The sequence below is a fragment of the Antechinus flavipes genome, chromosome 4 (genome assembly GCF_016432865.1).
Source record: "Antechinus flavipes isolate AdamAnt ecotype Samford, QLD, Australia chromosome 4, AdamAnt_v2, whole genome shotgun sequence".
NCBI classification, from domain to species: Eukaryota; Metazoa; Chordata; class Mammalia; order Dasyuromorphia; family Dasyuridae; genus Antechinus; species Antechinus flavipes.
Window position 1 is genome coordinate 439,655,307 of NC_067401.1, and position 12,021 is coordinate 439,667,327.

Consider the following 12,021-nt stretch of genomic DNA (forward strand, 5'->3'; position numbering starts at 1 on the left):
CAAGCATACCTAAAAGAATGGAGAGTACCTAAAAGTGCTCTCAAGAGAAAAACTGTCTCTCTACCTTTCAATGTTCTCTTTGCCTAAGGGCTCAGGGAGCTCGCATCCCATTCCAGAGAGCAAAACTTCCATGAAAATGCATACAACACGGAGAAATGCAAGAATAGACATACCAAGAAAGCCATTCATAATACCAGATTGAGTGAATTAAACTTCTATTCCAAAATATTATCTGGATTTTTGTCACCATTCCTTCCAATGCATATAACTCTGAGACAATAAGATGATACTACAATACTCAAAATATCAAACTTGCTTTTATTTTCTTTCTATATATAGTTGTGAAGTGTGGAAAAGATTGGTACTGTTCTTAAGGTAATTGATAGCAATTGCTACCTCCCTGGTTTATCTCCCTGATTATGAAGTAAGACCCATCATTTCATTTAATCTTCCCTTATCTTGTCTTGCCTTCCCTGTTATTTCAAGTATATATCTGTCCCCCTCTCCCCCCACCCCACACACACAAACACCAATATTATATATATATAGATATATATTTACATATATATCTATATATATATATTGCTGAGAAAGCAATCATGTCTAAAAGAGGATCCCTCACCTCATTAAAAAATAGAGGGAAGTGTATTTCATCAATCTCATAGGACCAAGATTGGTCATTGTAATTAATCCAAGTTTGACTGCCTTTTCATACCAATCACTGTTCTGTTAACTTTGCTCTGCATCAGTTCACAGAAATCTTCCTAATCTGAATTATCCATTTGAGCCAGCTGTTTCTTCTTCTCTCTATGTACCTTCTGAACTCCACCAGGAATAATGCTAATACTTTTGCCTTCCTCGCCCCTTTTTGCTGTTTTTCAACATGGAATAGAAATGTTAACTTTGAAGTTAGATATCCCCTAGAAATTCTTGATCTCCCAATATTTCCCCTCTTAGCCCTCTTCTTGATCTTCTGGACTTCAAAAACATGCTTCTACTTCTATCTTATCCTAGAATTTCTCTTAGAACCTGAGGTCCTATTGCTCTGAATCATTCTGCTGCCCCTGAGGTCTACTTATGATGGCATATACTTTTCACAAAGCTTACCCTCCTTTGTCTTATAGGTCAGTAACTTCTGGAACTTCTAAGGACCCAGGACATTCTACCTTCATAACCCTTCTAGCCCCATTATTCATTTTCTGAACATAAAAATCATGTGCCCTTTCTGGATACTTTAATCCTGCCCCCATCATACCTACTTTTCAGCAGTCTTTTGTGTGTTATTGTTCCCTCATTAGAATGTAAGCTCACTGGGAGCAAGGACAGTTTTTCTTTTCACTTCTTTTGGATTCCCAGAGTTTAATACAATGTTTAGCTCATAAGGTTCTCCATCCAATTTGCATTTACTCAAAAATGCATTGATCAGCCAGATTCCATCTAGGACCTCCTATGCATTTTGCCACATTTCCATCCTTATGCTCAAGTCACCTTAGAATTAGACTAAGGTAATGCAGGTGAAATCCAAGATTCTTTTTCATTGGAAGTATTCTAAATAAAGGTGGATGATTGATCAATGTGACATATTGTGGAGGAGATTATTGTTGAGACATGGATTGTAACAGATGAGGACTGAGGCTGGTCATTGAAATCAATGTGTTTTGTTTGTTTGTTTGTTTGTTTTATGGTTAAGGATGCTGAGGTCAAGGAAGATTCTCAGTTACTCAATAATTTTGATAAGCATCTACAATATACCAGACCTAAAGATACAGAAAAAAAAATCAAAAACAAAATTAAAAAAAAAAAAAACACCTCAATCTAATGGAGGGGAGAGGGGGGAGTTGATGAACATGGAAACAAGGATAAACAAACAAGATTTAGACTGAATGAATTATAGAGTTGTCTAAGTCACTCGCCCAAGATCATGCAACTATTAAACATTTAGAGGTGGGATTCAAATGCAAATCTCCTTGATTCCATATCTATCTCACCATTTATTACCACATTCTGCCTTTCCACATGGAAAACCCTTTCCAGGTCTGAAATTCTAGATTCTGTGATTCTGATTCTGTACTTGTGAGTCTAATCCTCTTCTTTGGCTGGATTATGATATGATCAGAGCCAGACAAGTTCTTTGTGTTGCTATTCAGTCATTTTTTTCAGTAGTGTCCTACCCTTTATGACCCCATTTGGGATTTTCTTGGCAAAGATACTGGAGTAGTTTACCATTTCCTTCTCCAGCTTATTTTGATATATAACAAACTGAGATTAAACAGGGTTAAATCAGTTGCCCAGGGTCACATAGCTAGTAAGTACATGAGACCAGATTTGAACTCTGGAAGATGAGTTCTCCTGACTCAAGAAGATGAATTTTCCTGAATCCATACTAGGCCCTCTATATACACTTTTAAAATGAAAGGATCTGTAAAACAGCTTCATTATATTAAGCTGATGAGTATGGTATCAATCAACCAGAGTGATGAGTCTTATGGAAATCAAATGGATCATGAAATTTCCTACTTCTATCTGAATCCCTAACTGTGCTCAAAGAATGGATGCCTTAGTACAAACTGCACTAGTAGAATTAAAAAAAATTACAAACCCCAAAACTATAGTTACTAATGATGCAAAAATAGTGTCTTGTTTTCTTTTGTATCTTTGTATTCTAGACAATAGAATATAAGCCCCTTGAGGACAAGAATTGTTCTTGTTTTGTCTTTCTATCTAAGTTCATGTTACAGTGTCTTACATAATACCTACTTGTTATAAGTACATGTTGAATAAATAAATGAATGAATGAATGCCAAAAGAAAATGGCACCATCCACATGAGATTTACTTTATTGTGGCCATTAAAAGTAGCATGGTATCAATAACAGAGTGTGAGACTTGGAAGAAAAAGGTTTACATCCCACTCAGACTTGTGTGACCATGAGTTGGTTGCACAAACTCTCTGTACTTCTATTCTCTCATCTATACATGAGACTAATAACACCTACAGTAGTTACATCATGTAGTTTTTGTGTGATTCAAATAAGCTCATGGGGTATAATCTCACAAATCTTAAAGCATCTGATAAAAAAAACCTGCTGTCATTAGTCATCATGCAAGAATAAATCATCCAATCATCCAAAAACAAACCAGAAAAGGTCACCCTTCCTCCCCTAGTTGCTGATGACCAATCTTCCTTCTTTAAATAATGCAAAGACATGTATTTTCCCCAACTGTTCTGAAAATCACAAATAAGTTGCCAAGTACACTGGGGGAAGGGCTACCCCTTAACCTCCAGGGACAAGGCTCATTACCTTGTTTCAGTGTAGGAGTGGGTATGGAAGAGCTGCTTGGTACTATAGAAATTCAAATAACAGTAAGAACAGAAACAGCAAATCCCAATAGAGCCCTGTTATGCATGAACTGATTTTGTTACCTTATGTTTTCCTTTTTGTTTTACCAAAAGGAGAAAAATAAAGGCCAGCATGACAAGGAAAATAAATGTTTCCTCTGCAGAGTGTTTGGGGGTATTATTGGAAAGAAAATCTAGGGCTCTCCCTTCCCCAGGGACATCCATCATTCCAAGGGGACTCACCCAGCCATCCCATTCCCATAGTTAAAATAATTCCAAACTACAGAATTCTGATGCTATTGGACCCTTGAAAAAAAACCCAGGATGCTTTTCAGAGAGCTGCTCCAATAGAAAGAATCAGACTAATAGGGGAGTGGAGGGTGGAATCAGACCACACTTAGAGGAATGAGAAAAGCTATTCTCTGGAGGCTACACTTTCAGGAGATTCAACTTCAGAGTCTGTGCCTTTCAATTCAGTAAACAGAAAGTTTAACCTCTCTGTGCCAGAGGATTGCTGTGATAAACACTTAATATGGAAAAAAAGAAATAAAACAGCCCCATCCTTCAGTAAACTTACACTTTACTGCATTTTCTCCTTGACCACAATCCAGAGTTCCAGGAATTCTAAGCATTGTGGCCTTGATCCTAAGCAACACCAAAATATAGTGACTGCATAGCAGTCAGAAAGTCAGACCTTGGGGTGAGTCTGTTTTTGACTTTTGACTTTAAAACCTTGGGGAAAGTTAACCCCCCCAAAAAAATCTCAGTTTCTTCATTAAATTGGAATAGTATCAGTTATGAAGATGAAAAAGTCTTAAAGGTAAATTACTTTCTAAACTTCAAAGCACAATATAAATAAGAATCATCATTATTATTTTTATTATTATTAAGCACTGCCAATGGACTATACTACATGCATGAGGGGCACTGGGGGTGTCAGGACTGGGTGTAATTACTGGAGTCCCAAACATAGAGCCAGAATGAGCAGAATTTGAATCCCAGCTCATGTACTTATCATGTGTGACCTTGGACAAGCCACTGTAAGGATCTAAATTTCCTCCTCTGTTAAATGGAAAAATAATAGTACTCCTCTCCCAGGTGGTTGTAGAGATCAAATGAGATATCACATGCAAAGTGCTTTGCATATCTTAAACTGCTTTATAAATGTGAGATGTTAGTATTTCTATATATTTTATTAAGAAAAAAAATAAGCAGATTAATCATCCTTGTTCTTCAATTCAGGTTTCAAAGAATATGATAGCATCTCCATTTAAAGGTGTAATAGTGAGATAGTAATTTCAATTCAATATTACCTACTTTTAATAAGTGGCTGCTGGGTATAAAGCCTTATATCAGGTTCTAAGAATCCATGATCCCATCTATATCAATGTGGATACTGTATTCCAAGATAACTTCCCACGAGGAAACTTCCTCTATTAAAGCAGATAAGTCCCTGTTTGGCAACTGAAACTCTTCAAGAGTTGCTTGAAGCACTAACAGGTTCAGGAAGTTGTCCAGGTTCACAGAGTCAATGCAAGTGCACACCTGATGCAGCCAGGTAGTACAACGGATATATTCCTCTGTCGGGAGTCAGGAAGACTTGAATTCAAACCCAATCTCTGGCACTTACTAGCTATACTCTATAAACGTAATTTATTCTTCCTTATCTTTCCTCATCTGTAAAATGGGGGTAATAATAGGACCTACTGCCAGGATTATTATGAGGATGAAATGAAGTATTATTTATAAAGTACCAGTACCTGGCTGATAAGGGCATTTAATCAAGATTTCCTTTCTTTCTTTCACTCCCTTTCTCCTTTCTTGCTACCATAAGAGAGATCAAATAGAATAGTGCAAAAAAATCCAAGGAAAGGATCTCTTTTGATTGGAGAAAGCTTCATGAGGAAGATGGCCTTGATGGACAAAAATAAAGGTGTGCAAGCATGAAAAACAGATCACATAAATATCTGGAAGCCAGAAAAATCAGTCAGTAAATTAAGTTATTAAGTGCCTACTATGTGTGAGGGACTGAACTAATCACACACATGCAGTTTGGCTGAAATGAATAATGTGTGATGAGGGAGGAATATGAAATAAGTCAGGGATACTGAGTTGGACCTGGATTTTTTCAGGTCTTTGATAGAATACTAAGGACATTATATTTTAAGGGAGAAGCACCTGGAAGACACTGAAGATTTCTAAGCAGGAAAAAGATAACAAACACATGATTAGTCAAGGCCTGAGCATCAGGTATGTATGGCAGCTGATAGCACTAAGTGCCTAACATTTTTAAATGGTAAGGTAGGGCTTTGTATCAGAGCACTAAAATCTAGATATTTATACAGTACTTGGAATTCTTTAGCTGCCCAGAAACAACTGAACTTAGCACTTATTTAGCAAGAATAATTAGTCAAATTATGAAGCTTCCTTTTCTTTTAGCAACACATTCTTCCTATACCCAGCCCAAAACACAACACACACACACATACACTCACACGCCTGTATTTGTCTTAGAAAGTTAATTTGAAAACAATTAACGAAGTATATGTTGAATTTCTTGACCCATTACCCAAATATCTTGGTTTCATTTTTGTAGAAACTGAAGTCTAGAGATAGGAAGTTTGATTAGGGAGCTGTTTTTTTAAGAGTTCAAATAAAAGAGAATGAAGATGCAAAGAGGTAAAAAAAAAAAAAAAAAAAAAAATTAGTAAGAATGAAAAAAAAAATGAGAAATATTGTGAATGTAAAACCAACACATCTTAACAATTAACTGGGTATGAGATAAGGAAGAGCTTTTTAGGGTGAAAGGCTAGAAAGATGGTAGTGTCATAAATAGAAAGGGAGAGACTTGAGAAGAAGGATAAGTATAGAGAGCAAGATGATGATTTTGGTTCTTAACAAGTTGAGTGTTTTTTAAAAATATATTGTTTTAGTTTATTCTGAACTTAAGAAATAAAACAAACATTTCCAAAACAAACAAACAAACAAACAAACAAAAAAGTAAAGTAGAAAAAAAAAGATGACTATATGTAAAACTATAAATCTATTTTTATATATATATATTTAACTTGCTAATAATTTTAAATATAATAACATTATCATGTAACTTTTTTTCTTTATATATGTATATATACGTATACATATACATACATGGAAATACATAGAGAGATAATGTCTATATAGATATATGGACTATATATATGTATATGTCTACATAACTATTCAATGCAAATTTTTATTCTTCAGTTCTTTCTCTATTTGCAGATAGCATCTTCCTTCATAGGTCCTTTGTAGTTAATTTGGCTATTTATAATAGTCAAAATTACTTAGTCACTCAAAATTGTTCTCAAAACTATCAAAATTATTACTGTATACAACATTCTCTTGGTTCTGCTCATTTTACTTTTCATATTTCATGCAAGTCTAACCATGATTTTTAAGGTCATTGAGCTCATCCATCTTTTCTTACAACATGTTAGTATTCCATCACAATCATATGCCACAACTTATTCAGCTATTCCCCAATGTATGGCCATCCCTGCTATTTTCATCTGTTTGCTACCACAGAGAGAGTTGTTATAAATATTTTAGAACATATAAGTTCTTTTCTTTTTCCTCCATCATTTTGGGAGACAGACCTAATAGTAGTATTGCTGGGTCAAAAAGCGTAGGCAGTTTAATAATTCTTTGGGCATAGTCCCAAAATGACTGATCAGTCATTGAATTACTGTACCAATTTTTTCACATGCCCTCCAACATTTGTCAATTCCCCCTTTAAGGATCAATGGGATACCCAGGTAGGATGGTCCCATCAGCAAATGGAGATAAGGGACAGTGACCAAAATGTACAACTGATATTCTCTAGAGCCATTATCAAGGCATTTAATGAGGGGAAATAAGATGAAAATCAGCTAGAAAAGAACAAGACTCTCAAGCAGTTCAAAAATAGTAATAATGACATTAAAATAATACATGTAAGTTTACAAAGTACCTTCTCATAATAGCTCTCAAAGGTAGATCATAAAAATATTATTATCCCTACTTCACAGATGGAAAAAAACAAGAATCAGATGTTAAATGACTTGCCCTCTGATATAAATATGTGTTAGGATTTGAATCGAGAGTCTAAGTCCAATGTTCTATACTATAAACCATGCTATCTTTGTAAATGATGGATTTAAGAGAAACAGTAGCAAATCTGAATCAGTTGAAGACCATCTCCCTCTTACCTTAACCAATAGCTAAGGTACAAAAATTAGCTGTACCTAAAATCCATAGCTTTTGACCTAACAACCATTTAGATCTGCTTTTGTGGTAATTTGTTATTAGAAGAAATGATTTTCTCCCAATGACTGATTTGCCTCTGTGTCAACAACTTGGAGGTTTCTTCCACTCATGTAAATCAGGATTTCTTGCAAAGAAACAGCAGATATAATACACCCAATCTGATAGGCTAATTCCCTATTAGGACAGCTGTTATGCTTAATATTCTATAAATAAGCCTGAAGGTCTAGAAATTTTGTATTCACTCACAAGCCCCCATCCAATATGCTCCCCAGTAATTATCAGACTGTGTTTAATGAAGTTTTAGAAAAAAATATTTAATAAGCAAATATATAAAGGAAATTTGTAACAAAAACATTTCCCCCTAGAAGATTTTACCCTTGCACATGAGAGCTCTCTGGGGAGATTAGATTAAAAATTAGAATGCTCTGGTTTTTTAAACTCAAGTGATTATGAGAAATTTTCTTCTTCCTTTATGGGAATCCTCTTCAAATTTCTCTTTTGGTTCTCTGCTGGAATCTAAGGGTCTAGGGCCTTGCTGAATCCTGAAGCTGCTGTTCCTTAGTATGTCTAGTTTGGTCTCAATGTTTCTCTCAGCTTCCAATCTTTATTCTTATAGAAATAAACACTTATAGAAATCCTACCAACACTTACAGAAACTCCAAATATTCTGACTTTTCTAAATTCACAAGTAAAATGACCAATGAGGATGCAGGAAGTACAGAAATTCAATCTTACCATAGCCTTCCACAAGACCTATTCTCTCTCAGGAATTCTTCAAAATATGAGAGAAAGAGAGAGATAGAGAGACAAAAACAGAGACAGAGACGAAAAGACAGAGACAGAGACAGAAAGAGACAGAGACAGACAGACATTTACTTACTCCTTTGATTACCTGATTGAATCAAGAAGTCTGGAACTTCCTAGAATTACTTATGTTGGGTTAACCTTCCCCCAGACCCTTATACAAATATCATAAGCTCAAAGATCTAGAGTTAGAAGGTTCCACAGAAATCATTAAATCAAAACCTTTTGATTTGCAGATGATGAAATTGAGGTCTAGAGAGATCTTAAGTGAATTGTCCAGAGACATCTTGCTAGTATGTGTCTAAGGAACTATATGAACTCAAATTTCCTAAATATTTGTCCAATTCTCTGTTCACTAATTTCCTTGCATCAAACTTAAATTTCCCTCCTTTAAATTTCCATATTTTTCCTTTCAAATTTTTTAGTTCTATACTATATATTTTAGAAGATAATTCTTCTAGATGAAAGTGCTTTTAATTCTTGAAAACAATTATTATATTCTTGCCCCCTCCTCCATTGTCCTCTTCTCCAAGATAAACTATTCCCAGTTCCTTTATCTGATTTTCATTCTATATAATTTCAGAGCTCACATAAGAATTTGACTTAAAAGTCATTAAAAATATTAGAGAATAATTCAAATATTTTTGAATATATTTTTCTCTATATTTATATGGAATTGTATAGCTTGTCTTTTGTAATATAATTCATCGATTTCTCATATGTTTCTGACAATATTGTCCTTTTAAGAAAATCTAACAGTGATTAGATTTTAGATTTAGATTAGAAACTGGGGCAATCTACCATTCTCCCAAAGCAGAGGGGTACAGAAAGTATCCTGGACTAAAAAGCAAAAGAATCTTTGGATCATATCCTCCTTTTATACATAATATTAATGTGACCAGGAACAAATTATTTCAATAATCCAATCAATCTGCATTTATTAAGCACTTACCATATGCTAAGCATTGCAGCTAGGTGCTAGATGTAAAGACCAAAAAAATGAAACAATCCTTACCCTCAAGGAGCTTGTCATGAAAAACAGTATATAAGGAATAAACAAAAATCTATGCAAAATAAATGCAAAGTAGTTTCTTGCAATTGGGGGATCAAGAGATAATGGATGAAAAGTGCTTTATAAACCTTGCAGCATCATATAAATGTCAGCTATTTCAGTGACTACCTTTTTATATGGCATTTCTCTATCGTTATCCTAAATTTATTCTTTCATTTAGTTTTCTTATAACTAATTACTTACCCACATGTGGATCTCTGCTTAGCAAAATGAAAGGCTCCATGTCATTAAAAACTATTTTTGGTGTAAATATTGACTGAAAAAAATCACATCACAATGAAAATGATTCAAATTTAGTCATCTGGAATATTCCTGGGAACAGTAAAGACCAAGAATGTAACATTTTAATTTCTTCTCTGAAATGGAGGCTTTGCATGATATTTCAGTAATCCCCTTGGAACAGTTAGGCCTGCTAAAGGGTAGCCTAGTCATTATTCAAATTATGCCATTAATGAGTCCATCTCATAGCATTTCAGGTGAATAAGTGATCCTCTAGAGGGAACTGCATATCATAGATTTGCCTTCAAGTTTGATAATTTCCTAGAAAATTACCCCAATGCAGAACTGCCTTTCCAGGAGTATTTGTAGTACCATCAATGGTAGAAATTCTCCCCTAAGTCCAGGGGAGGTACTACTAGAATTAAAGACCTTAGATCTTATGGAGACCAAAGCATCTGATTAAATTGGTCAAGTTGGTTTAAAAAAAAATGCCAAAATGATCAACCCAGTTAAAAAGGGCTGGACAGGTGAGATCCTCTATGGAATGTGTTACCAGTAGAGAGAAAGAATATGCTTGAGATTTCTGGCTCCTACACTTTATATTTTGCATTGCACAGCTGAAGACTTTCTCCATGAGGGAAAGAAGACTCCCAATAAATGTCAAAATGATGTCAAGACAAACTGGGAGCCAACATCTACCTATGTGAAATGAATGAATTCTTCTAGGAGGCCAGATGTCAAATAGTCTCTTCTAGGATTCTTCATTCTGTCAAAGTTCTACATGGATAAGCGGTCTTCTCACAGAATAGATCACACATCCTAGATCATCAGAGCACCTATCATCAGTATTTATTCTTCCCTTGGATATTTCCTTTCAATCTTCTTTAATTATGACTCTTCTTCCCCTTCTCATCTCCAATCTTAAAAAAAAATGCTGAACAGTACAAAGAAATAGAGAAGAAAAGAAGAAAAAATGGGAAGAGATGACTAGATTGTCAGGAGGAAAGAGAGAAATCCCCAAAGAGTAATTAGATTTTAGAAAGTCACAGCTAACCCCCTTGCCAGGTTCCTATTCTTCTTAAAATAAATGAAAGAATCATCCCAGCATTGTTTTTTTAAGAGTGTTTCCATCTTTCCAAGGGAAATTCTTTAGTCTTATAAATCCCTTCTGTGGGATTATTATTCTCAACTGACAACTTCAAGGGGGAAGCACACTGGTTAGAGTTTAAGCCAACTGCATTACAGAATTATCCACTAACCTCTCAGAGATTTCCCTAGAACCCTCAGGGGTTGATGTAGTCATATAAACTCTGGAACTCTGACTTATTAATGGGAGGGACAAATGGGTAAAGGATTTCAGAAAGCTCAAAAAGAAGGAGAGAGAAATAGAAGAAGACTGGACTAAAGGAAAGACTGAGGCAATCCCTCAGCAGGGGATTTAACTATAATTTCACATTCAATTTCAATTTTTAGAACTGCTTCCCCTTCTCAACTCTCTTGACAATTTACAGATAACTCCTCCAAAAGGAAAGTTGACCAAAACAGAGTAGAGTAGCCTCAACCTCACCCTTACAATAAGATTATAGATCATAAGATTATAAAGGCATAATGCATTGAGTTCCATATTGGAAATCAGTAAGATCTGAGTCAGAATGCAGCTTCCAACAATTACTAGCTATGTAACCAAGGAACCTTTTTATCAGCCTCTGTTTCTTTACCTAAAAAAGAAAGAATGAATAATGGCTGCTACCTCACAGAGTTCTTTGAGGGTAAAATCAGAGTATCTATCCATTTAGTGCCATTTGCTTATCCTTCCATATCTCCCTATTTTTCATCTAGTTTCTTGGTCTATCAACCTTAAGCACTAAATACATATTAGTTACAAATTTAATGCTGGAAGAGACCCTCAAAAGACTAGTTCAATACCATCATTTTTCAGAAAGGGAAACTGAAATCCAGGGAAGTTTAGTGTTTTTCTCCCAGTTAAGCTTTGAGTCCAAGTCCTCTGATCATAGAGTTGTTCTCTTCTGGGACCGTTGACAATCATAGGACCTCATACATTTGTTGTTCAATCACTTCAGTTATCTTCAACACTTTGTGACTATATTTGGAATTTTCTTGGCAAAGATATTAAAGTGATTTGCCCTTTCCTTCTCCAGCAGATCCACTTTGTCAGATAATCAAGGTTAAGTAACTTGCCCAAATAGGAAGTATCTGAGGCTGGTTTTGAACTCGTCTTTCTCCAGTCTTGGACTCCAGACCCAGTGGTCTATCCACTGAGCCACCAGCTGCCTCACAGC

General features: G+C 35.2%; 1 long non-coding RNA gene across 1 annotated transcript in view; it reads left to right on the forward strand.

The window, feature by feature from the left end:
* The window catches only part of LOC127563009 (uncharacterized), a 366,036-nt gene that overhangs the window by 79,309 nt on the left and 274,706 nt on the right, over positions 1 to 12,021 (forward strand). The gene's annotated exons all lie outside the window — the stretch shown is intronic.